Below are 6,000 nucleotides of genomic sequence, written 5' to 3'. Positions count from 1 at the left end.
TTCTTTAGCTCCTGAAATGAGAGTTCTTTCATTGTAGACCAGTGCTTCTAAGCTTGCAGAGTTCATAACTGTGGGAAATATGAGACCTGTCCCACCCACCTCCCCTCTGGCCCCGCAGTATCATCGAGAAGAATGGTAAGACCAATCCTGCTTCTACTCAGTGGTTCCGAGATCCATGCAATTTTTCTACTAGGAACACAGCACTGTATAGAAGTTTTTTATTTAATGCACATACTGCATCCTAAAGAATGGTACCCAATCCTTTGAGAGAATTGCCTCTGAGTTGAAGCTTCATCTATGCACTTAGAAGGTTATCCAAGTGCTCACTGAGGCTGACTGCTTATGCATGTGAGGTATATAAGATCATTGGATGCCATGGTCTTGTCATGGATCTAGCCTTCTGACTAGGGTGGTATATGTTAAGATCAGTGAATCTTATTCAGTGTAGCCAGCCCTGTACTTCCTTTGTTTTGAAGTGGTTCCCCTGGTTGGATGCTATGCTGTGTAGGATCCATGCCTGTGGATCAAGGCATTTCATAAGTCCCCAGATAGCAGAGCTGGCTAAGGTTCTGTAAGCAGCAACAGCAAATCTATACTTGAAATGGGTATCTTTTCCTATGATGATGAACCAACAGCCTCTCTAGAATGGGAGGAGCCCAGTGTAGCCAATTTGCTGTGAAGTGGCTGGTTAGTCTTATCAAATATAGTACCAGGCCAGGGGGTTGGTATTGAAATTCAGAGGCAGAAATAATTACATTGGCCTTGTAAATAGGAGTCTATGCTGATGGACTTGTACACAGCCTTTGTACTCACATGCTGGTTCTTGAATGGCCAATGAGAAAGAATAGCTAATACCAACCAGGCAAGTCATTTTGTCGATTTTTTGGTTCAGTACTTCAATGGTAGATGCTTTCTGGTGGCTGTCAACATGTAATACAAAAAAAAAAAAAAAACATTTTGTGCCACTCCCACATGTCCCATGTGCCTCTCCTGACAATTTCTTGCATCTTATTTTCTAGTCCTTTTTCTTCCAAGCCCCCATCAATTGGCCACTGTCTAGGAATCTTTACATATTCTCATCTTGGACCATTTCTTGCATATCAAAACAATAATCAGGTACACTGTTCTTAGCTCTGCCTGATGGGAAGATTTTTTTCCTCTCCACAGCTTCTCAAGTCCACCCCTGAATGTGTCTGTAATGCAGTCACTGTCCATTTTCAGTCAAATTTTGGTCCTACACCATATGGGTCCCACAGTCCAGGGTCTCTCGACACCATATGCCCTAACTATGAAACAAGACTGGAAAAGCATTTTCAATTGATATTTCTCATGCTGTAGCATATAAGTTATGCAATTTCTTTTCTTAGTGTCTTATTTTATACTTATTTGATGCCTCAAAAACAAGAATTATATGTTCTCATCAATAAACAGAACAAATACATATCCTATTCCAAGATGCCAAACTTGGCAGTATTCAGGAACACATCTTATTTGCATGCACATTTGTTGATTCTAAATTAAAAAAATAAATAAATGTATACAAGCCCAATTCTTGCTTGCATGAATATCTTTCTCACTAATTGTTTTCCTATTGTATTTCCACCCAGAAAATCAGGAAGCAGAAATCATTTACAGTTAGTAACGCAACACCACTGCCATGCTTTTTATTACATAATAAACCATAATTGGACGATCACCAATTTCTGTGATACAGTAATGTTTCTAACAATTAGGGAATGTTGAGTGTGGCAATACATGGTTACCTTCATGTATTGAAAGAATGCTAAATGCATAACCAGTTAAATTCTTTCAGAAACAAGAAGCAGGCAGTACAGCATGGCAGATTTCTAGTCACTAGAAATAAAAGGTTTATGACAAAGCTATACAAAACTACAGCTTTGTCGAACAAAACTGGAATGGGTTTTATGTAAAGGTAATGAGTGTTCAATGGCAAGTAAAACCTTGGTGGCTACCTGACGAAATTTTAGAGAAAATTTATGGACAAGGTAGGGGGAAATAGAGAGACCACATCTGCAATTATCCAAAGAAACAGCATAGCACAGTGAAAAGGGCATAGGTCTTGTTGTTTTATTTTGTTTTCTCCAATAGCTTTAGTGATACAAGTGGTTTTTGGTTACATGGATAAATTGTATAGTAATGAGGTCTGAGATGTGAGTGTATCTGTCACCTGAGTAGTGTGCATCGTATCCACCATGTAGTTTCTTTTTAATCCTTCACCCTCTTTCTGTCCTCCCTCTTCTGAGTCTCCATTACACCACTTTGCATGCCTTTGTGTACCCATAGCTTAGCTTCCACTTATAAGTGAGAACATACAGTTTTGGTTTTCCATTCCTGAGTTACTTCACTTAGAATAATGGCCTCCATCTCCATCCAAGTTGTTGTAAATATCATTTTATTCTTTTTTTATGACTGAGTAGTAGTCTATGGTGTATATGTGCCACATTTTCTCTATCCACTCATTGGTTGATGGGCACTTAGGATGGCTCCTTATCTTTGCAGTTGTGAATTGTGCTGTGATAAACATGCATATGCATGTATCTTTTTCATATAATGACTTCTTTTCCTTTGGATAGATACTAAGTAATGGGATTACTGGATCAAATGGTAAGTCTACTTTTAGTTCTTTGAGAAATCCACATACTGTTTTTCATAGAGGTTGTACTAATTTACAACCTCTGGTAACTAATTTTTGTTTCTACCAGAAGTGTATAAGTATTTTTCACCATATCCAAGTCAACATCTATTGCTTTTTGACTTTTTAATAATGGCCATTTTAGTTGGGGCAAGGTGGCATCCTATTGTGGTTTAAGTTTGCATTTCCCTGATAATTAGTGATGTTGGGGATATTTTCATATATTTGATAGCCATTTATATATCTTCTTTTGAGAGCTGTCTATTCATATTACTTGCCCACTTTTTGATGGGATTATTTGTTTTTTCTTGCTGGGTTGTTTCAGTTCTTTGTAGATTCTAGATATTATTCCATTGTTGGATGCATAGTTTGTAAATATTTTCTCCCATCCTGCGGGCTGTTCACTCTGATGATTATTTATTTTGCTGTACAGAAGTTTCTTAGTTTAATTAGGTCTCATTCATTTATTTTTGTTTTTATTGCATTTGCTTTTGGAGTCTTAGTCATAAATTCTTTGCCTAGGCCAATGTCCAGAGAGGTTTTTCTAGGTTTTCTTCTAGAATTGTTATGGTTTCAGGTCTTAGATTCAAGTCTTTAATCCATTTTGAGTTGATTTTTGTATATGGTGAGAGATAGGGATCCAGTGTCATTCTTCTACATGTGGCTATCCTGTTTTCCCAGCACCGTTTCTTGAATAGTGTATCCTTTCCCTAGTCTGTTTTTGTGTACTTTGTTGAAGATCAGTTGGTTGTAAGTATTTGAGTTTATTTCTGGGTTCTCTGTTCTGTTCCATTGGTCTATGTCTCTACTTTTACACCAGTATCATGCTGCTTCGGTTACTACAACCTTGCAGTGTAATTTGAAGTCAGGTAATGCAATGCCTTTCATCTCCAGATTTGTTCTGTTTGCTTAGGATAGCTTTGGCTAGTTGAGCTTTTTGTTCTTGTTGTTCTGTATGAACTTTAGGATTTCTTTTTAATCTGTGAAAATAATGTTGGTATTTTGATAGGAATTGCATTGAATCTTTAGATTTCTTTGGGAAGTATGGCTATTTTCATAATATTAATTCTTCCAGTCATTAGCATGAGATGTATTTTCATTTGTTTATGTCATCTATTATTTCATTCAGCAGTGTCTTATAGTTCTCCTTGTAGAAATCTTTCACTTCTTAGTTAAGTATATTTCTAAGTATTGTTTTCTCCATCTTTTGTAAAAGAAACTGCGTTCTTGATTCGATTCTCAGCTTGCTTGTTGCTGGTGTATAGCTTTGCTACCGATTTGCATACATTGATTTTGTAACCGGAGACTTTACTGGATTCATTTATCAAATCTGAGTCTTCTGGAGAAGTCTTTAGGGTTTCTCAGTACACTGTCACATAATCAGCAAACAAAGATAGTTTGATTTCCCCCTTTCCAGGTTGGATATCCTTTATGTCTTTCTCTTGCCTGATTCCTATGGCTAGGACTTCCAGTACTATACTGAATAGAAGTGGTGAAAGTGAATTTTCCAGTTTTTAGAAGGAATGCTCTCAAGTCTTCCACATTCAGTATAATGTTGGCTGTGGGTTCGTCATGTATGGCTTTTATTATTTTGAGGCATATTCCTTCTATTCCTAGTTTGTTGAGGGTTTTTACCATAAAATGATGCTGGATTTTATCAAATCCTTTTTCTGCATCTAATGAGATGTTCATATGGTTTATGTTTTTAATTATGTTTATGTAATAAATCACATTTATTGACTTGTCCATGTTGAACCATCCTTGCATCCCCAGGATGAAACACACTTTATAATGGTGAATTTCCTTTTCACTGTACTGTTGAATTTGGTTTGCTCATATTTTGTTGAGTATTTTTGCATCTACATTAATCAGGGCTATTGGTCTATAGTTTCTTTCTTTCTTTCTTTCCTTCCTTCCTTCCTTCCTGATTCAAGCTAGAAGGATTGTATGTTTCCAGGAATTTATCAATTTCCTGTAGATTTTCTAGTTTGTATACATAGAGGTATTCATAGTAGTCTCAAATGGCCTTTTACATTTCTGTGGTGTTGGTGTTAATGTCTCCATTTTCATTCCTAATTGTACTTATTTGAATCTTCTTACCTTGGTTAGTCCAACTAATCATCTAGCTATTTTGTTTATCTTTTCAAAGACCAACTTTTGTTTCATTGATCTTTTGGGTATTTTTCTTATTTGTTTTGTTTCTATTTTATTTATTTCTGCTCTGATCTTTGTCATTTCTTTTCTTCTGCTAGCTTTGGGTTTGGTTTGTTCTTATTTCCCAGTTCCTTAAAGTGTGATGTTAGGTTGTCAATTTGTGATCTTTCAGACTATTTGATTAGCACTATAAACTTTCCTCTTACCACTGCTTTTGCTGTATGCCAGAGGTTTTGATAGTTTGTGACATTGTTATCATTCATTTCAAAGAATTTTTAAATTTCCATCTTGATTTCATTGTTAACCCCAAAACCATTCAGGAGCAGATTGTTTAATTTTCATGTACTTGTATAGTTCTCAGGGTTCCTTTTGGAATTGATTTCTCATTTTATTCCATCATAGTCTGAGAAGATATTTGATATTATTTTGATTTTAAAAAGCTCATTGACAATTGTTTTGTGGTCTATCATTTGATCTATCTTGGAGAATGTTGCCTGTGCCAATCAGAAGAATGTACATTCTGCAGTTCTTGGGTAGAGTGTTCTGTGAATATCTGTTAGGCCCATTTGTTCTAGAGTGCAGTTTAAATCCAGTCTTTCTTTGTTGATTTTCCTGCCTTGATAATCTGTTTAGTGCTGTCACTGAAGTGTTAAAGTCTGCCACTATTATTGTATTGTTATCTCTTTTCTTAGATCTAGTAGCAATTGTTTTATGAATCTGGAAGCTCCAGAGTTAGGTGCATATATATTTAGGATTGTAATATCTTCTGGTAGGATTATTTTATTATTATATAATGACCTTCTTTGTTTTAAAAAATTTTTTTAACTGTTGTTGCTTTAAAGTCTCTTTTATCTATAAGAATAGCTACTGATACAGTTTGGCTGTGTCCCCACTCAAACTCTCATCTTGAATTATAATCCCCATAATCCCCATAATCTCCACATGTCAAGGGAGAGATCAAGTGGGGTAAGTGAATCATGGGGGCAATTTCCTTCATGTTGTTCTGATGATAATGAGTTCTCACAAGATCTGATGGTTTTATATAAGTGTTTTGCAAGTTTCTCCTTTGGTCATTCTCTCTCCTGCTGCCTTGTGAAGAAGGTGCCTGCCTCCTCTTCCCTTTCTGCCATGATTGTAAGTTTCCTGAGGCCTTCCTAACCATGTGGAACTGTGAGTCAATTAACCCTCTTTCC

The sequence above is a fragment of the Callithrix jacchus genome, chromosome 6 (genome assembly GCF_049354715.1).
Source record: "Callithrix jacchus isolate 240 chromosome 6, calJac240_pri, whole genome shotgun sequence".
In the NCBI taxonomy this organism is placed as follows: Eukaryota; Metazoa; Chordata; class Mammalia; order Primates; family Cebidae; genus Callithrix; species Callithrix jacchus.
The sequence above is the reverse complement of the archived record's forward strand: the minus strand, read 5'-3'. Positions refer to the sequence as shown.